Here is a 22259-nt window from a genome sequence, read left to right as displayed (position 1 = left end):
TAAGGTTTTTCTGCATGTTTCATTTTGTTGTTGTTTTAAGATATGGCGGGGGTATTGGGAGTATTTGAGCTGTCTTGTAGGCTCCTGCTGTGTAGTTTTGAGGAACATGCTTTCCCATAGAGTAAAAACAAAATATAAGTGTCCTAGCTGATTTTGATATTGCTTAGCCTTGACATGGCAGTTAAATGATTTGTGTCCCTTATTACCAGCTAAATAAGGAGATATTGACTCTATTTTCAATAAAATACCCTAGCAAATATTCTAACAAAAATTTCAAAGTCCTTGGATAGTTACTCTTACTATAGGATTTATCTGCCTCTCCTATATGGTGGTTGGAGACAGACTTTTAAGAGAGAATATAGTAATTCTAACACCTAATGCGATTTTTTTTTTTTTTTTTACCTGTAAAGACATTAGAATCCATTCCATCTTAAATGTTTCTAAACTTAAGGGAGAAAAATATGACATTTATTGAGCATATATTATCTCTTCAGTTTTATTCACTCTTCAACATAACTTGGTAAGAAAAAGGTGTGTCTTTTTATGAGAAAAAGATGTACAGATTAGTGGGAGGCATATTTGGAATTTGAATCTAGATCATTTTAATAATTTCGTGCTCTTTCCTCTATACATTGTTGTCTTTCCCCACCATAAGGACAATATTAAAGATAAGGAGAGGATATAGACAAATTGTTGATAACCATATCAGATCAGTAAATCAGATTTGATTTAATAGCCATATCTACTCAAAATTATACAGGACCTAGAATATCTAAAACAATTTTTAAAACGAAGACTTAAATGCAAGGAATCCCTCTATATGGGATTTTAAGGTTTACTATATTACTGCAAGTAATTAAGACAGTGTGATATTGATGGAAGTATAGATGCATAGATCAGTGGAACAAAAGAGGGAACCCAGAAATAGATCCACACAAATATGCTTAACTGATATCTGAGAAAAGTATAGAAACAAATAAAGGTCTTCAGTTTCCTCATATATAAGATGGAAAGTAATGTATTTCTGATTATTTTGAGAAGCTAAACAGTTGTGCTTTGTACACAATGTTTGAGAAGAATAATAAAGTTTTGTTGTTTTAACAAAATGACTCTAAAATTTAGGTGTTCTAAACAAAGTACTTTTTTGTCCTGATAAATAAATCAACGGACGTTTTAAACTTATTTCACATTGACCAAGGTAGTATTTTAATGAAATTACATGGACCTCATATCTCTAAGAGGTTACTACAATGAGAAGAATTACTACCAAAGAATGCCATGTTATGTACATGTCATGTATATGCATGCATTCATCTGTACATATATATGTACGTGTCCTTTGAAAGTAGACTTTCCAAAGCTTGTGGTGTAGCTCATATGTGATTGGCCAGATGGCCAGTGTCTTGGCATTGGGAGTCCTTTGGAGCTATTAAAAACTATTAATGTCATTTAGCTCTGATTTCAACCAATCAGGGTAAACAAATTCCTGCCTGTATAGTAACCAGGGAAGCTGTTTCTCTGTCACTGAACCAAAGTTTTAAAAACTCAAATGTTCCACAAATACCTTCTAATGTGTATATAATATTGATATGCTTAGTTCAACTCATAATAATTTATCATTTGCAGAACTTAAAACATGATGATAATGAGATTGGCTTTAATTGGTTCTAAATATTTTGCATGCGTTTATTTAGCAGATTATTTTAAATGCCTTTTTAAGTGTAAGGTGTTATGTTAGTTACTAGATATGGATCATTTGGTTAATGCTCTAGGCTTCTGCCTTGATAAGTGAAAACCAATTAACTGTGCATCCATTCTTGCATAGTCACAAGGAAATATCTGAAAGGACAGTATATTATGTCAAAAAGACCAATAAATTTAGGCTTATTAAAAGCTTTTCTTAAATTTCATCTTTCTGGACATTAATGTTTTAATTCTATACTCCTGTGGTATTATTACTTGCAGATTAACTGATAGTTCCTTTCCACTCTTTGCTTCTTAAAAAAATATTGATAGCTTAAAAAATATTAATAGATTTCCTTCTATTTAAGTCAGCTGTCAAGAATGGAGTCACAGTATGTATGACAGTTTAGTTTGTGTTTTATTCTTGTTTTAAGTACCTCCTCTTACTCCTGGCATTTGACTGTGACAGTTGGAGAGGATGATTATGTTTGGGCATATGTCCCTCTTACTTTAATTTAGTGTTCTTCTACAATCATTTTCGCTATATGGGAAAGGAAACTTACTTTTACTAATGGATTGTCTTTGAATTTGGGTTTCTTAGTTCTTTGAACTTGCTGCATTGGTGTTGAAATGATGTTTCTAGAGGTTGGTTTTCTCGGTTAGCAAGTCACCCTTCAAGTTGCTAGTAATAGGTCTCAGTTCAGTGATACTTGATTTTGTACATTCCACCTCCAACTTGCTGATGTGTGTGCTCAAATATGGCAGAATACATAAATTGCTATTGTAGTGATAGTAGTAAAATCTTAAAATTAGGCCTTTTCTCACTATTTGCATTGAGATTGTTCAGAATAGCAGGATAAATAATAGCATATGTGACAGTTTTAACAGATACATATTAGTAGTCCCTGTGAAACATAGGTTTGGCTAGATAATGTGAGGCTAACTTCAGCATTTTTATTTAAACTACCAGGTTCTGTGTTACAGAAAGATTATTAAGAGGGCCATGGCATGGCTATTTTTCTAGAAATAACAGCATCTCTGAAGAGAGTGATCTTGAATTAGGCCATTGTTTTGGGGACTCATCCCAATTGAATAAATTTTATAACTTTAGGGTCACTATCTCTTTAATTTGGGAGAAACAAAGTGTCATCATCATTTCAGTTTTTACATTCTTAGATTCTACATTTTATAAGGAGCAGTGTATTTGACTTTCTTTGTTTTGAAACCTTGTAGCCATTAGTATGGCAAAAGTAAAATATTGAAAGGTTTTGGCTGAATTATGCAGGTTCCAAAAAGTGAGCTAAATATTCTTACGTATTAGGTTCTTTTTAAGATTAACAGCATCTAAAAAATAATTCTTCCTGCCTTCAGGGACGTGTTTTTCATGTTTCAGCCAATAAAATTCTAGATTTCAAAACAGCATAAAAAATAATCCATTTTGTTGGCCTTTTTTCAAATTAAAAAGAGTACAAGGGACATTGGAGTAAAAGTATGTTGAATATACAGGTTAAAAAAAAAAATACAGTGTGACAAGAGGTCCACACCAAGACACATAGGACCTAAAATGGTAAAAATAGAGATAATTAAAGAATTTTAAAGGTTGAAAGAGAAAAAAGACAGTTACATACAAAAGAAACACCATAGGGCTATCAGCAAAATTTTCAGAAGCAACTTTGCAGGCTAGAAGGGAGTGGCATGATATATTCAAAGTGATGAAAAGTAAGAATCTGTAGCCAAGAATACTAGTCTTATCTAGCAAGGGTATCATTCAGAACACAAGGAGAGATAAAGAGATTCTCAAACAAAAACTAAAGGAATTTATGACCACTAAGCCAGCCCTACAAGAAATATTAAAGGGGAGTCTTTGAGTGGAAAGGAAATACCATCAGTAAGAGTATAGAAAATAAAAAACACAAAAACAGTCAAAACAAATATTTCGGTAAAAATCAATCAAGACATTCATAAAAGGATGTAAAATATGATAGCAAATATCTGAAATGAGGGGGGGAGAGGAGTAAAGAATGAGTTCAACATTAATTGACCATCAGCTTAATATAGACTGCTGTATGTAGAAGATGTTATATATAAACTGAATGGTAACCACAAACCAAAAAAACAGTAACAGATATGCAAAAATAAAGAGGAAGGACCCACATATATCACTAAAGAAAACCAACGAACTATGAAAGAAGAAAGGATCAGAAAAAAGGCTACAAAACAACCATGCAACAAGTAACAAAATGGCAATAAATACATATGTATCAATAATTAGTTTGAGTACAGATCCTTTATCTCTTTGGTTAGGTTTATTCCTAGGTATCTTATGGTTTTTGGAGCTATTGTAAATGGAATTGATTACTTAATTTCTCTTTCTTTAGTTACATTGTTAGTGTATAGACATGGAACTGATTTCTCTGCATTGGTTTTGTATCCTGCCATGTTGCTGAATTGCTGTATGAGTTCTAATAACTACTGGGTAGAGCCTTTTGGATTTTCCACATAAAGTATAATGTCACCTGCAAAGAGAGAGAGTTTGACGTCTTCTTTGCCAATTTGAAAGACCCCAAATCACCAGGGGAATATTGAAAAAGAAAACCAAAGCTGGGGGTATCACAATGCCTGACTTCAAGCTCTATTACAAAGCTGTAGTCAAGGCAGTATGGTATTAGCACAAAAACAGACACATAGATCAATGGAACAGAATAGAGACCCCAGAAATGGACCCTTAGCTCTATGGTCAACTAATCTTTAACAAAGCAGGAAAGAACACCCAATAGAAAAAAGACAGTCTCTTCAATAAATTGGTGCTGGGAAAACTGGACAAACACATGCAGAAGAGTGAAACTGGACCATTCTCTTACACCATACACAAAGATACACTCAAAATGGATGAAAGGCCTCAATGTGAGACAGGAATCCATCAAAATCCTAGAGGAGAACATAGACAGTAACCTCTTTGACATTGGCCACAGTGGCTGCTTTCAAGACATGTCTCTAAATGCAAGGGAAACAAAAGAAAAAATGAACTTTTGGGACTTCATCAAGATAAAAAGCTTTTGCACAGCAAAGGAAACAGTAAACAAAACAGAGGCAACCCATGTAATGGGAGAATATTTTTGCAAATGACATTTCAGAAAAAGGGCTGGTATCCAAGATCTATAAAGCACTTCTCAAACTCAACACCCAAAAAACAAAGAATCTAATCAAGAAATGGGCAGAAGACATGAACAGACACTTCTCCAAATAGACCTACAAATGGCTACCAGACACATGAAAAAATGTTCAACATCATTAGCCATTAGGGAAATACAAATCAAAACCACATTGAGATACCACTTTAGACCAGTTAGAATGGCAACAATTAACAAGACAGGAAACAACAAATGTTGGAGAGGATGTGGAGATAGGGGAACCCTCTTACACTGCTGGTGGGAATGCATGCTGGTGCAGCCACTCTGGAAAACAGTATGGAGGTTCCTCAAAAAGTTGAAAATAGAGCTACCCTATGACCCAGCAATTGCACTACTGGGTATTTACCCCAAAGACACAGATGTAGTGAAAAGAAGGGGCACATGCACCCCAGTGTTCCTAGCAGCGATGTCCATGGTAGCCAAACTGTGGAATGAGCTGAGATGCCCTTTAACAGATGAATGGATAAAGAAGATGTGGTTCATATATATAATGGAATATTACTCAGGAATCAGGAAGGGTGAATACCCACCATCTGCATGGACATGGATGGAACTGGAGAGGATTATGCTAAGTGAAATAAGTCAAGCAGAGAAAAACAATTGGTTTCACTTATATGTGGAACTAAGGAATAGCATGGAGGACTACAGGGGAAGGGAGGGAAAAGTGAATGGAATGAAATCAGAGAGGGAGACATAAACCATGAGAGACTCTGGACTCCAGGAAACAAACTGATGGTTACAGAAGGGAAGGGGTGGGGGGGTGGGGTAACCAGGTGATGGGTATTAAGGAGGGTACATGTTGTGATGAGTACTGAGTGTTAAATGCAACTAATGAATTGTTGAACATCAACGTCATCAAAAACTAATAATGTACTATATGCTGGCTAACAACATAAAAAACTCTCTAAAATTGACAGTAAAGGAAAAAAAAATAGTTTGAATGTAAGTGTACCAAATGTCCCAATCAAAAGACATAATGTGTCAAAGTGAATAAAAAAAAAAAAAAAAAAGACCCATCCAGATGCTGCCTATAAGACACTCATTTCAGACCTAAGCACACCTGCAGATTGAAATTGAGGGGATGGGGAAACATCTACCATGCAATGGATGTTAAATGAAAACTGGAGTACCAATATATAGATCAGACACAATAGACTTTAAAACAAAGTCTGTAAAAAGAGTCAAAGACTATATAATAATAAAGGGGACAATCCCAAAAGAAGATATAACAATTTAAATATCTATGCACCTGAAATAGCACCCAAATGCATAAAACAGTTAATAACAAAATAAAGGAACAATTAACAGTAATACAATAATAGTAGGGGATGTAACACCCCATTTACGTTGATGGACAGATCATCCAAACAAAATCAACAAGGAAAGAGCAGCTTTGAATGATACACAGGTTCAGATGGATTTAAGAGATATATTCAGAGCATTCCAAACTAAAACAGAAAACACATTCATTTCAAGTACACATAGGACATTCTCCAAAATAGACCACATATTAGGCCACAGAAGAGTCTCAATAAATTCTAAAAGATTAAAGACATACCATACTTCTTTTCTTCTTCTTTTTAATTTTATTATGTTATGTTAGTCACCATACAATGCATCATTAGTTTTTGATGTGGTGATGATCCACGATCCATTGTTTTTGTATAACACCCGGTGCTCCATGAAGTACGTGCCCTCCTTAATAGCTATCACCAGGCTAAGCAATCCTCCCTCCCCCCTCCCCTCCAAAACCCTGTTTGTTTCTGAGAGTCTATAGTCTCTCATGGTTCATCTCTCCCTCCGATTTCCGCCCCCCTTCATTTTTCCCTTCCTTCTCCTAATGTCCTCCATGCTATTCCTTATGTTCCACAAATAAGGGAAACCATATGATAATTGACGTTCTCTGCTTGACTTATTTCACTTAGCATAATATTCTCCAGTCCCATCCATGTTGATGTAAAAGTTGAGTATTCATCCTTTCTGATGGCTGAGTCATATTCCATTGTATATATGGACCACATCTTCTTTATCCATTCATCTGTTAAAGGGCATCTTGCTCTTTCCACAGCTTGGCTATTGCAGACATTGCTGCTAGGAACATTAGGGTGCACATGGCCCATCTTTTCACTACATCTGTGACTTTGGGGTAAATACCCAGGAGTGCAATTGCTGGGTCATAGAGTAGCTCTATTTTTAAATTTTTGAGGAACCTCCACCCTGTTTTCCAAAGTGGCTGTACCAACTTGCATTCCCACTAACAGTGTAAGAGGGTTCCCCTTTCTCCACACCCTCTCCATCATTTGTTGTTTCTTGCCTTGTCCATTTTTGCCATTCTAACTGGTGTAAGGTGGTATCTCAGTGTGGTTTTAATTTGAATGTCCCTGATGGCTAATGATGATGAACATTTTTTCATGTGTCTGTTAGCCATTTGTATGTCTTCTTCAGAGAAGTGTCTTTTCATATCTTCTGCCCATTTTTTGACTTGATTATTTGTTTTTTGGGTGTTGAGTTTCAGAAGTTCTTTATAGATCTTGGATACCAGCCCTTTATCTGTAGTGTCATTTGCAAATATCTTTTCCCATTCTGTGGGTTGCCTCTTTGTTTTGTTGACTGTTTCCCTTGCTGTGCAGAAGCTTTTTATCTTGATGAAGTCCCAAAAGTTCATTTTTGCTTTTGTTTCACTAGCTTTTGGAGATGTATCTTGAAAGAAGTTGCTGTGGGCTCTGTCAAAGAGGTTACTGCCTATGTTCTCCTCTAGGATTTTGATGGATTCCTGTCTCACATTGAGGTCTTTCATCCATTTTGAGTTTATCTTTGTGTATGGTGTTAGAGAATGGTCGAGTTTCATTCTTCTGCATGTGGCTGTCCAATTTTCCCAGCACCATTTATTGAAGAGACTGTCTTTTTTCCATTGCATATTTTTTCCTGCTTTGTCGAAGATTATTTGACCATAGATTTGAGGGTCCATATCTGGGTTCTCTGTTCTGTTCCTTTGGTTTATATGTCTGTTTTTGTGCCAGTACCATGCTGTCTTGGTGATCACTGCTTTGTAATATAGCTTGAAATCAGGCAACGTGATGCCCCCAGCTTTGTTTTTCTTTTTCAACATTTCCTTGGTGATTCGGGGTCTTTTCTGATTCCATACAAATTTTAGGATTCTTTGTTCCAGCACTTTGAAAAATGTCATTGGAATTTGGTCGGGATGGCATTGAAGTAGGGATAGAGGGAACATTCCTCAAGTTCATAAAATCCATCTATGAAAAACCCACAGCGAATATCATCCTCAACGGGGAAAAGCTGAGAGCCTTTCCCTTAAGATCAGGAACACATCAAGGATGCCCACTCTCACCACTATTGTTCAACATAGTACTAGAAGTCCTAGCAACAGCAATCAGACAGCAAAAAGAAATAAAACGTATTCAAATTGGCAAAGAAGTCAAACTCTCTCTTTTATAGATTGCTCTGGGTAGCATAGACATTTTAACAATGTTTATTCTTCTGATCCATGAGCATGGATTGTTTTTCCATCTTTTTGTGTCTTCTTCAATTTCTTTCATGAGTGTTTTGTAGTTCCTAGAGTATACATCCTTTACGTTTTTGGTTAGGTTTATTCTGAGGTATCTTACGGTTTTTGGTGCTATTGTAAATGGAATCGTTTCTCTAATTTCTCTTTCTACAGTTGCGTTGTTAGTGTATAAGAAAGCAACTGATTTCTGTTCATTGATTTTGTATCCTGCCACATTCCTGAATTGCTGTATGAGTTCTAGTAATTTGGGGGTGGAGTCTTTTGGGTTTTCCACATAAAGTATCATGTCATCTGCGAAAAGAGAGAGTTTGACTTCTTCTTTGCCAATTTGAATACGTTTTATTTCTTTTTGCTGTCTGATTGCTGTTGCTAGGACTTCTAGTACTATGTTGAACAATAGTGGTGAGAGTGGGCATCCTTGATGTGTTCCTGATCTTAAGGGAAAGGCTCTCAGCTTTTCCCCGTTGAGGATGATATTTGCTGTGGGTTTTTCATAGATGGATTTTATGAACTTGAGGAATGTTCCCTCTATCCCTATACTCTGAAGAGTTTTAATCATGAAAGGATGTTGTATTTTGTCAAATCCTTTTCTGCATCAATTGAGAGGACCATATGGTTCTTCTCCCTCCTCTTATTAATGTGTTCTGTCACATTGATTGATTTGCAAATGTTGAACCACCCTTGCATCCCGGGCATAAATCCCACTTGGTCGCGGTGGGTGTTCCTTTTAATGTATTGTTGGATCCTATTAGCTAGGATTTTGTTGAGTATTTTGGAATCCATATTCATCAGGGATATCGGTCAGAGATTCTCCATTTTGATGGGGTCTTTGCCTGGATTGGGGATTAAGGTAATGCTGACCTCATAGAATGAGTTTGGAAGTTTTCCTTCTGTTTCTATTTTTTGAAACAGCTTCAGGAGAATAGGTATTATTTCTTCTTTGAATGTTTGGTAGAATTCCCCAGGGAATCCATCAGGCCCTGGACTCTTGTTCTTTGAGAGGTTTTTGATCACTGCTTCACTCTCGTTACTGGTTATTGGCCTATTCAGGCTGTCAATTTCTTCCTGTTTCAGTCTTGGCAGCTTATAGGTTTCCAGGAAGGCATCCATTTCATCCAGTTTGCTCATTTTATTGGCATATAGTTGTTGGATAATAATTTCTAATAATTGTTTCTGTTTCCTTGGTGTTAGTCGTGATCTCTCCCCTTTCATTCATAATTTTATTAATTTGGGTCCTTTCTCTTTTCTGTTGGATAAGTCTGGCCAGTGGTTTATCAATCTTATTAATTCTTTTAAAGAACCAGCTTCTAGTTTTGTTGATCTGATCTACTGTGTTTCTGGTTTCTAATTCATTGATCTCTGCTCTAATTTTAATTATTTTTCTTCTAGTGCAAGGCTTAGGCAACATTTGTTGCTTTTTCTCAAGTTCTTTAAGGTGTAGAGTTAGTTGGTGAATTCGGGATTTTTCTATTTTTTTTGAATGAGGCTTGGATGGCTATGTATTTCCCCCCTTAGGACTGCCTTTGCAGTATCCCATAGGTTTTAGATCAATGGGTTTTCATTCTCATTGATTTCCATGAATTGTTTAAGTTCTTCTTTGATTTCCTGCTTGACCCAAACATTCTTGAGCAGAGTGGTCTTTAGCTTCCAAGTGTTTGAATTTCTGCCAAATTTTTTCTTGGGATTGAGTTCCAGCATTAAAGCATTGTGGTCTGAGAATATGCAGGGAATAATCTCGATCTTCTGGTATTGGTTGAGACCTGATTTGTGACCCAGTATGTGGTCTGCTCTGGAGAAAGTTCCATGTGTGCTCGAGAAGAATGAGTATTCTGCTGTTTTAGGGTGGAATGTTTTGTATATATCTGTGACGTCCATCTGGTCTAGTGTGTCATTCAAAGCTCTTGTTTTCTTGTTGATTTTTCTGCTTAGATGATCTGTCTATTGCTGAGAGTGGAGTATTGAGGTCTCCTACAATTAACGTATTGTTATCAATATGACACTTTATTTTGGTTAACAGTTGGCTTATGTAGATGGCTGCTCACATGTTGGGGGCATAGATATTTAAAATTGTTAGATCTTCTTGTTGGATAGACTCTTTAAGAATGATATAGTGTCCTTCTGTGTCTCTAATTACAGACTTTAGTTTAAAATCTAATTTGTCTGATATGGGAATTGCTACCCCAGCTTTCTTTTGAGGTCCGCTGACATGGAAGGTGGATCTCCATTCCTTCACTTTCAGTCTCGATGTATCTTTAGGTTCAAAATGAGTCTCTTGTAGGCAGCATATGGATGGGTCCTGTCTTTTTATCCAATCTGCAGCCCTCTACCGTTTTATGGGAGCATTTAAGCCATTCATGTTGAGTGATTATTGAAAGATATGATTTTATTGTCATCATGTTGCCTGTGAAGACCTTGTTTTTATAGATTGTCCCTGTAAATTTCTGTTTTATATCACTCTTGGGGTCTTTCTCCTTTTATAAAACCCCCTTAATATTTCTTGCGGGGCCGGCTTAGTGGTCACATAGTCTTTCAGTTTCTGCTGGTCTTGGAAGGTCTGCATCTCTCCATCCATTCTAAATGACAGCCTTGCCGGATAAAGTATTCTTGACTGCATGTTTTTCTCATTTAGTACCCTGAATATGTTTTGCCAGGCCTTTCTGGCTTGCCAGGTCTCTGTGGATAGGTCTGACGTTATTCTGATGTTCCTCCCTCTGTACGTAAGAAATCTCTTCCCTGTAACTGCCCTTAAGATGGTTTCCTTGGTTCTAAGATTTGCAAGTTTTACTGTTACATGCTGGGGTGTTGGCCTGTTTTCCTTGATCTTGGGAGGGGTCCTCTCTGCCTCCAGGATGCAAATGTTTGTTTCATTCCCCAGATTAGGGAAGTTCTCAGCTAGGATTTGCTCAAATACATCTTCTAGTCCTCTCTCTTTCTCTACTCCCTCCGGGATTCCAATTATTCTGACATTGGGAAGCTTCATGGTGTCACTCATTTCTCTGATTCTATTTTAATGGATTCTCTGTTGTTTTTCCCTGGCCTCCTCTTTTCCCTTTTTATCTATTATATTGTCTTCCAGATTGCTTATTTGTTCTTCTGCCTCACTTACCCAGCTGTTAGATTATGTAGATTGGATTGGATCTCATTCATAGCATTTTTAAGTTCTGCCAATTCAGCTTTCATTTCATTCATGCCCGTAGAGACTCTTTTTTGCCATTAAGTGATTTCTCCATTCTAGCCATTGTCTTCACAATTGCTAGCCTGAATTCCATCTCCAACATCTTGGTTTTATCTGCATCTATTTTTAAATCTGCAGCATACATCATAATTTCTGATTCTTTTCTATTTTGGGGGTTCCTCCTCCTAGTCATTTTGTTGATGGGTTGCTGAGGGAATGTATGAAGTCCAAGTTATTGACCAGAACCCAAGCAAGATGCACCTGTTTTCTAGGGTCCTTAGGGTTGCTGGCCTCTTGTTTTCCCCAACTGCCTTCTGGGGGAGGTTCTTGCCGCGTTGTTTGGGTGGAGTTGTCCTGCCCCCCTGTGGCAGGGGATGGGTTTAGTGGGAATCAGTTTTTGGGGCTTTTGTTCTCTGGCGGCTTTCTGTGTCTCTTCTGCGAGTGAGAGAAGAGACCGTTTCCAATCTTCTGCCTCAGAGCGGAGAGATCGCAGTCTGTTCTTCATTGAGCTCTCCAGGCCACACTGTCTCCATTTCTGTCCATGCTGCTATAAACTGCAGCGTCCTGGATTGTGCGCCCCTCTGCAGCGCTCTCAGTCTTGCCTCCAGGTCGGGGCATGTCTCTTCCCTTTGTGCTTCTAAAACTGCCACCCGCTCTCAGTTCACATGCATGACCCTGCCGCTTTGGGTTTTTGCCCTGGGGGCTGCCATAAAGTCCTTTCCCCGCCACTAGTGCTCTGCGAGTCTCTGCCCCGTCCCCAGCGAGCGAGACTGTCGCTCACCAGCGGTGTAGGATCCCCATGTCCAGGCTCCCTCTCGCTGCCATTTATCCTCCAATATCTGCCCGCAGACTCACAGCTTCCCGCTTCGTACCTTGAAACCAACCATCTCCATGATTCTGTTTGTAGAGATCCAGATCTTCTTACATCTCAGGCTGGTTTGGTGGGTGCTCAGAGTGGTCTGGTAGATATCCAGCTCAATTCCAGGGACCAGTTGAAATAAGTCCCCTACTCCTCCACCATCTTTCCTTCCTCTCTAATATGTTCTGTTCCTAAATAAAATCTTAAAAAAAAAAAAACCCAAAATACCAACAACATTTTTCACAGCGCTAGAACAAACAATCCTAAATTTTGTATGGAATGACAAAAGACCCCAAATAGCCAAAGCTGTTTTGATAAAATCAAGCAAAGCAGGATGTATCACAATTCTAGACTTTGAGTTTTATTACAAAGCTGTAGTGATCAAGGCAGTATGGTACTGGCACAAAACTAGACACATAGATCAATGGAAGAGAATAGAAAACACAGAAACAAACCCAGGATTCTATGGGCAATTAATCTTCGACAAGACAGGAAATAATATCCAATGGAAAAAGGGCAGTCCTTTCAAAAGTGGTGTTGGTAAACTGGTCAGCTACATACAAAAGAATGAAAGTGGACTACTCTTTTGCACTGTACAGAAAAATAAATTCAAAGTGGATTAAAGACGTGTGAGACCTGAAACCATAAAAATCTAGAAGAGAACTCAGGAACTCAGGCAGTTATGTGTCTGACATTGGTCATAGTAAATTCTTAGTAGATATACCCCTGGGACAAGGGGAATAAAAGTGAAAATAAACTATTGGGACTACATCAAAATGAAAAGCTTCTGCACAGTAAAGGAAACAATGAAGAAAACTAAAAGGTAACCAATGGAATGGGAGAAGGTATTTGCAAAAGACGTATCTGTGAAAGCATTAGTTTCTGAAATGTATAAAGAACTTATAAAACTGAACACCCAAAAAACAAATAATCCACTTAAAAATGAGCAGAAGTTACGAACAGGCATTTTTACAAAGAAGATATACAGATGGCCAACAGACTCATGGAAAGATGCTTAACATCACTCATTATCAGGGAAATGCTAATCAAAACTACAATGAGATAACTCCTCATACTCGTCAGAGTGGCTAAAATTAGAAACACAAGAAATAAGTTTTGGTAAGGATGTGGAGAAAAAGAAACCTTCTTGTACTCTTGGTGGGAATGCAAATGGGCAGCTACTGTGGAAAACAGTATGGAGGTTCCTCAGAAAGTTAAAAATAGAACTGCCCTATGATCCAGCAATCTCACTCTTGGGTATTTACCCAGGTATTACAAAAACATTATTTCAAAGGGATACATGCTTCTCTACGTTTACAGGAGCATTATTTACAATAGCCAAATTATGGAAGCAGTTCATGTGTCCCTCCATAGATGAATGGATGAAGAAAAATTGGTATATGTTTACAATGGAATATTATTCAGCCATAGAAATTAATGAAATCTTGCCATTTGCCAGGACATGGATGGAACTAGAGAATATAATGGTGAGTGAAATAAGTCAGTCAGAGCAAGACAAACATATGATTTCACTCATGTGCAATTTAAGAAACAAAAAAATGAGAAAAGAAAAAGAAGACAAATCAAGGAACAGATTTAATGGTAGAGAACAAACTGATGGTTCCCAGAGGGGAGTGGGTGGGGCAATGGGTAAAAGAGGTGATGGGTATTATGGAATGCATTTGTTGCAATGAGCAGTGGGTGATGTATGGAATTGTTTAATCACTACACCTGAAACTAATACAACAGTGTATGTTAACTCTATTGGAATTATTTTTTTTTAAAAAAAGCATGTGGTTTGTGAAGTTAAATTTCTACTAATCTTGATGACAAAATTTTCGGTTAAGAATCCAGTGGGAAAAAAAAAAACTCTTTGAAATAATTTCCATGCAAGATATGAAATATCAACAATTTATAAGATACTTAAAAAATCATGTGAATGATCCAACTTATGTATTTTTGTTTTAAACATTTTATTTATTTATTTGACAGTGAGAGAACATAAAATGCAGAGGGAGAGGGAGAAGCAGACTCCTTGATGAGCAGGGAGCTCAACAGGGGGTTCAGTCCCAGGACCATAGGCCCGTGATCTGAGCCTAAGGCAGACGTTTAACTCGCTGAGCCACCCAGGTGCCCCCAAGCTATCTATTTTAAAAATGATTTTGAAAGAGCTGAATTTCCGTTGGCTCTTAGAATTTAAAATTAAGAGTTAGAAGTGATAAGCAAAATGACTTACCAAAAATACTTTATGATTAAATTTTAAAGTTTATTTTAAATATTTCAAGTAAGAAAATAAAATCTAAGGTAAATGTATCACAGTTATTTGTCATTGAAGTTATTTTTACATTGAGTTCGTTTAGAATAGAAATTCAGTCATTCCATTCCAGAAATATTTTTCCATGATCTACTATGTTTTATTTATTTATTATTTTTTTATTAGGTTAGTCACCATACAGTACTTCATTAGTTTTTGATATAGTGTTCCATATTTCATTGTTTGCTTATAACACACAGTGCTCCTTGCAATACGTGCCCTTCTTAATACCCATCACCTGGCTAACCCATCCGTCCACCTCTCTCCCCCTCTGAAACCCTCAGTTTGTTTCCCGGAGTCCATAGTCTCTCATGGTTCATCTCCCCCTCTGATTTCCCTGCCCCCCTTCATTTCTCCCTTCCTTCTCCTAATGTTCCCCATGCTATTCCTTATGTTCCACATATAAGTGAAACCATATGATAATTGTGTTTCTCTGCTTGACTTATTTCACTTAGCATAATCTCCTCCAGTGCCATCCATATTGAGGCAAAAGTTGGGTATTCATCCTTTCTGATGGCTGAGTAATATTCCATTGTATATATGAACCACATCTTCTTTATCCATGTCTGTTGAAGGGCATCTTGGCTCCTTTCACAGTTTGGCTATTGTGGACATTGCTGTTATGAACATTGGGGTGCATTTGCCCCTTCTTTTCACTACATCTGTGTCTTTGGGGTAAATACCCAGTAGTGCAGTTGCTGGGTCATAGGGTAGCTCTATTTTTTACTTTTTGAGTAACCTCCATACTGTTTTCCAAAATGGCTGCACCAACTTGCATTCCCACCAGCAGTGTAAGAGGGTTCCCCTTTCTCCACATCCTCTCCAACATTTGTTGTTTCCTGTCTTGTTAATTTTTGTCATTCTAACTGGTCTAAGGTGGTATCTCAATGTGGTTTTGATTTGTATTTCCCTAATGACTAATGATGTTGAACATTTTTTCATGTATCTGGTAGCCATTCGTAAGTCTTCTTTGGAGAAGTGTCCATGTCTTCTGCCCATTTTTTGACTGGGTTATTTGTTTTTTTGAGTGTTGAGTTTGAGAAGTACTTTATAGATTTTGGGCACCAGCCCTTTACCTGAAATGTCATTTGCAAAAATCTTCTCCCATTCCATGGGTTGCCTCTTAGTTTTGTTGACTGTTTCCTTTGCTGTGAAGAATCTTTTTATCTTGATGAAGTCCAAAAGTCCATTTTCGCTTTTGTTTCCCTTGCATTTAGAGACATGTCTTGAAAGACATTGCTGTGGCTGATGTCAAAGTGGTTATTGCCTATGTTTTCCTCTAGGATTTTGATGGATTCCTGTCTCCCATTGAGGTCTTTCATCCATTTAGAGTTTATCTTTGTGTATGGTGTAAGAGAATGGTCCAGTTTCATTCTTCTGCATGTTGCTGTCCAATTTTCCCAGCATCATTTATTGAAGAGACTTTTTCCATTGGATATTTTTTCCTGCTTTGTCAAAGATTCGTTGACCATAGAGTTAAGGGCCCATTTCTGGGGTTTCTATTCTGTTCCATTGATCTGTGTGTCTGTTTTTGTGTCAGTACCATGCTGTCTTGGTGATCACAGCTTTGTAATATAGCTTGAAGTCAGGCACTATGATGCCCCCAGCTTTTTCTTTGGTTTGCTATGTTTTAGATAATATGCTGTATACTAAGGTTATGAATAGTTATAATCCATGATCCATTTCCTCAGGGAGTTTACAGTCTGATGGAGGGGTAGAACAGATAATAAGAAGATAGTATTTATAGATAGAAGTCTGTGTCTGGTAAGGTGGAATGAAAAAGGGATGGTGTAACATTGAGTCTTGATAAGTTGACATTTGAAAGCACAGGTAACCCAAAGTGGGAAACACTTCAAATACCATTCACATTTAGATTTGGTCTGTTTTATGCTTTATCAGCTTATGGTTTTTATACTGGAACCTCTAATTGTTTTTAAATCCCTGACTTAGAAGGATAATAGCTTGGAGTTGGTACACTCTTGCCCAACCTGAGACTCTTTAACAGACAACTCTTTCAGGTTGATTTGAAATAAAATTGTCCTTTTTTAAAATTGCCCTGAAGCAGTGACAGTGGTTAGGTGGGTGTTTCTTTTTCTTTCTTTTTTTTTTTTTTTAAAGATTTTATTTATTTATTCACGAGAGACAGAGAGAGAGAGAGAGGCAGAGGGAGAAGCAGGCTCCCAAGGAGCAGGGAGCCCGATGCGGGACTCGATCCCAGGGCCCTGGGATCATGACCCGAGCTGAAGGCAGACGCTTAACCATCTGAGCCACCCAGGCGCCCTAGGTGGGTGTTTCAAACGACTAAACTATTGGGATAAAAATGACAGGAATATTGTATAATTAGAAAACCAGAATAGATCCTGCAAATCATTTTAAATGAATATTGTATGTGCTATCAAAATTTCCATAAGTATGTTGAGTATAAAATTCAGTCTAAAAGATTAAAAAGATAGTCTACTGGAGAAATGGCCATAATTTCTTTTATGCCATAACTTTTAATACAGTTTTGAAAACATTTTGTAGTTTAAATCTCAGTATGTAAATGAAACCCTTCATGTAGAATTGAAAATAAAAAGATCTTTATTCTTGGAAATGCCCAACTAAATACTTAGTGGAATTGATAAAGTGTGTTATAGTAAAAATATACAAAGATACTTTTCACTTCTCTCCAATTTGTGATTCTTAAAGCAAGATGTATATTCATCAGTATGTATGTACCTTTATGGTTTGGAAGATTCAAGTTGACCAAAAATGATTCCATCATTATTTTAAAAGTAATCTTCCCACAGTTGTATGACATGTTGAAACTAAGTAGCATATCATGATATAGTAGTAAGTTTTGATTCAGAAATGTTTTATTGTTTATAGTTAGCATCATTCATCTTTGGTGAATTATTAATTAAAATGTTTCATATACTTTTTTGTATTTTCTTTTTGGCAGGAAAACATCACACATCAGGCATTTATTGAGCACATGTCAGACACTGCCAGCTGCTTTAAGAACATTCTATTAATCCTTATAACAACCCTAAATTGCTTATTTTACAGATGAAGAAATTGAGACTTAGGAAGTTTAAGACATTTTCTCAAGGCAGTAAAAGTAGAGTTTTACAATAGGAATCTAGATTTGCTTGACATTAAAACTTTGCTGTTTTTTGGATACTACTACTATGCCTCTCTCATGAATAAAGCATGGTATCTGCTCTCAAAATGCTTCAAGTCTAAATAGATAGCAAGAAATTTATCTGTCATTGTGGAATTATTATTTTATTATTATTTTCTAAGTACTTATTTATTTATTTTAGAGAAAGCACACGCACATGCACATGAGCAGGGGGTGGGGCAGAGGGAGAGGGAGAGAGAGAATCCTCAAGCAGACTCCCAGCTGAGCACAGAGCATGACATGGGGCTCGATCCCAGGACCCTGAGATCATGACCTGAGCTGAAATCCAGATTTGGATGCTTAACGAACTGAGCCACCCAGTCACCCCTATTTTATTATTATTTTTATAGTATTTAAAAATTGTTACACAAGAGAAAATTTACCATCTTAGCCAGTTTTAAGTGTATAGTTCAGTAGAATTAAGTACATTCATATTGTACCATTGATCTTCAGAAATCCTCATCTTTCAAAACTGAAAACTCTTTGATCATTAAATAATTACTCCCTCTTGTACCCTCTTCCCAGCCCCAAGCAACCAGCATTCTCATTTCTGTCTCTGTGAATTTGACTGCTCTAGATATCTCATATAAATGGAAGCATACTGTATTGGTCTTTTTGTGACTGGCTAATTTCACTTAGCATAACATTTTTAAGATTCATCCATGTTGTAGCATGTGTCAGAACTTACTTCCTTTGTAAGGAAGTGAGTTCACCCTTCCTTTGTAAGGGTGAATAACACTTCATTGTATATATGTACCTAGTTGTTTATTCATTCATCTTTTGGTAGACACTTGGGTTGCTTACACCGTTTGGTTTTTATGAATAATGTTGTGTTGAACATGGTATAGAAATAGCTCTTTGAGATCCTGCTTTCAGTTCTTTTGGGTATATACCCGGAAGTGGGGTTGCTTAATATTATAGTCATTTCATTTTTAATTTTTTTTAGGAACTGCTATACTGTTTTTCATGGCAGATGTACCATTTTACATTGCCATCAACAGTGCTCAAAGGTTCAAATTTTTCCACCTTTTCACCTGTGGTGGAATTATTTTGAAAAAGCAAATCCTAGGATATGTTCTTGGCACATTGCATTTTTATTTTGATAACTTCTTTCATAGCAACAAAGCTGCATTGTTAACTTTTGTTCACCCATATTTCTTTTCACCTTGTAACTTGTTCTTCCTTACTTGTTTATCTCTCCATTTCCTTCTTCAGTATATCTTTAAACACCAAGCCATGAGCTCTGTTTAGTCTGGAATTTAACTCTGTGAAACAGGTATATGTTTATTATATTATACATATTATATTATGCATATATATATGCATATATATAATTCTATTATATGTTTTATCATGGCTGCATAATAACTCTTTTACAAAATTATAGTACTGATATGTTCATTTTCCCACACCACTTCCAATTCTAAGGTTCTGAAGGGAAAAATATATATTTTTTTCTCAGTTCAGTTTTCCATGATGAGATGTTTGTGTCGTTAGTTATAAGAAATGATTGTTTTGAGATGACCTATGTGATCTTTTGAGATCAGGTGAGTACTGCAACTCAGTTTAGTATTACTATTTTCCCAGAAACTTTTTTTCTTCAGAATCTTTTAAAGTGATCTGTTTAACTATTTTCTGAGAAAATGAAAATAGTTTTAAAGAATTGTTTACTAGGTTCTGATATGAGAGTCTGTTTACTTGAGTTTTGGAGTATCTGAATAAGTTTTTACCTAACTTTGTTAAGCTTTCCAGAATCTTCTATAGAAAATGGTTTCATCCCTATTTGGCCCTTAATTGGTGGAAACAACATGTCTGATTATCTTTTCAAATAACAAATTTTATTTTTCAAATAAAGGTTTATTATCCCAGAGAATTCTGAAAATATTTTTGTTTTCATACAGGTTGAAATGACTTAAATTTTAGTAAATATTAGTGAATGTTGAGGTTCTGTATAGGAATGAGTATTATATTGAAAACCTGGTACCTTATTGAAGGTAGATGAGGTGAGAGTAATGGAATGTTCTGTTGTTAAAGATTTCTGTAGACTGAAATGATTTTTAGTATGCAGTGATCTCTTGGACTCATTTGGATTAATTTTATTTCTAGTTCTTTCAGACCTATAAATTCATCATAAATTTGTTATAAGATAGTCTGATAAGGAAGTAACTAGTAACTAAAGTAACAGAGGAGAGCAGTATTACCTTTTCTATGGATAATCCTGAGAGTCATTTTGTAGTAAAATTTCAGTTATCAGGACTCTGTTTTTTTGTTTTTGTTTTTTTAAATTTAGGACTCTGTCTTAATATTGGTTTGTGAACTGTTTTTGCTTAATGTGCCTCTTCCTGTATGTTACTGATGAATCAGTCACAGTTTTTTTTTCTTTTTTTTATCCTCCATTGTATTATATGTGCCTTTGAGGTAAGATAGTAGATGGTGGTACTATTTATTGAAATTGGGAACCCTGAAATAATGCCAATTTTTATGTGTGTTTATGTGGGGGTATCACCAATTCCTTTTTTGTATTCGTTATTTTTGAGAGATGTGAGATAAGCAAGTGGAAATGTCAAGTAGGTAGTTGGATATATGGATCAGGAGTTCAGGAGAATAGTCTCTGAGTAAATGTGAATCATGTCAGTAAATTAGCTGTCTGGGGAAAGAATGTAGAGTGTGATGAGAAGGTGACCCAAGTCCATTTCCTAGGGATCTACAATGTTTCATCGATACTGAAAAAGAACAAAAATAATGAAAGTGTGATACCACAGAATCCATAGACTTAAATAGGAAAGAGTTGTCAACTGCAACATCAAGTAAGATGAGGACTATTATCAAAATAGACATCATTGGTGACTATTTGTTACTCATGGGTTGTTTTAGAAGAAAGATGCTATGTCCAGGGCTTCTAGGTGGCTCAGTTGGTTAAGCGTCTGACTTTGGCTCAGGTCATGGTCTCAGGGTCCTGGGATCAAGCCCCATGTCAGGTTCCCCACTCAGCAGGGGGTCTGTTTGTTCCTGTCTCTCTGCTGCCACCCCCCCCCCAGCTAGTGCTCTCTCTCTTTCTCTAATAAATAAATAAAATCTTTAAGAATAAAACAATACAACCCTTCAAAAAAGAAAGATGCTATGTCCAGTTTAAGATGGCAACATAAGAAGATCGTGAACTCACCTCCTCCCAAGGACACACTAAATCTATAATTACACATGGCATGATTCCCGCTGAAAAAGAACTGAAAACCAGCTGAACAGCTTCCTCTACAATGAGAGATAAAAGTGCCACACTGAGACAAATAGGAGAGGTAGAGATGGGGTCTGGCCAAAGACTCCATCCCTGGTACAGCAACAAACAATAGTGAGGGGTCTCAGAAGCCCAGAGTCTCTCCCTTTTGAGCGAAGGGTTTGTGCCTCACATTGGGCATCCCAACCCTTGGGACATGCACTAGAGAGACAAAGTCCCCAGAACATCTGGCTTTGGGAACCAATGGCACTTACACCCAGGAGACCAGGGGTCTGTGGGGATCTGAGATACTTCTTTAAAGGGGTTTGCTGATGGACTCATTTATCCTGGGAGCCAGCACAAAGCAGTTTGAGAGATGAGTGGATTATATGTGAAGGTGATTCAGTTGCTAATCTTAGAAAGTCTGCTGGAGGGGCAGGGATTAGTTGGGATTTTCCTCCAGGATAGAAATGCTGGAGAGCACCATTTTTTTGCATTCTTCCATTACTTAGCATAGGTGGTATGTGGATACAACCTTGCTAAAGCTAAGGACAGGTGTTCTCCAGCATTGCTAAACTGTGTGCATCCCCCACTGCTAGTTCTCTTTTCTTGCCTTGCTAAATCCATGGGGTGCTGCACCCCCATGGTATTTTACAGCATCACTAAAACCTTAGGCATGCCCTGCCCCCAACACTCTTTCCTGGCTTCAGTAAAGCCATAGTCATGGCTTTACTCCACTTTCCCAGTGCTCCTCTCAGGTCTTCCTACCCTCCCAGTGCTCCTCTCAGGACTTCCTAAAACCTTGGACATGCCCCACCACTAGGGTCTCTTTTCCAGCATTACTAAAGCTATGGGCATGCCCTGTTCCCAGCACTCTTTCCTGGCCTCATGAAAGACATGGGCATACCCTGATCCCAACGCTCTCCTGTAACCTTGCTAAAGCTGGTGGGTAAGTGTAGTCCACACAGGGGATACTCTTGATTCCCTGGCTCTGGTGGCCAGAGGAGGTTGCACTCCTGGATTCTGCAGCATGATAACAATCAGAAAGATGGTTCTGGGTAGGATACCACACCCAGGGGGCAGACTGAAACATACTTCCAGTCTGCACATGAAAAAGGCCCATTTCATTGTCCTGAC

At 37.2% G+C, this 22259-nt stretch overlaps 1 protein-coding gene across 1 annotated transcript in view; it reads left to right on the top strand.

Annotated features, from left to right (window-relative positions):
- RPS6KA6 (ribosomal protein S6 kinase A6) overlaps window positions 1–22259 on the top strand; it is a 194883-nt gene that overhangs the window by 12279 nt on the left and 160345 nt on the right. The window lies entirely within an intron of this gene.

Source organism: Mirounga angustirostris, unplaced genomic scaffold (genome assembly GCF_029215605.1).
Source record: "Mirounga angustirostris isolate CCGP_5_RB_7025 unplaced genomic scaffold, mMirAng1.0.hap1 SCAF_11, whole genome shotgun sequence".
Taxonomy (NCBI): domain Eukaryota; kingdom Metazoa; phylum Chordata; class Mammalia; order Carnivora; family Phocidae; genus Mirounga; species Mirounga angustirostris.
This window is presented reverse-complemented; position numbering and strand designations above follow the sequence as displayed.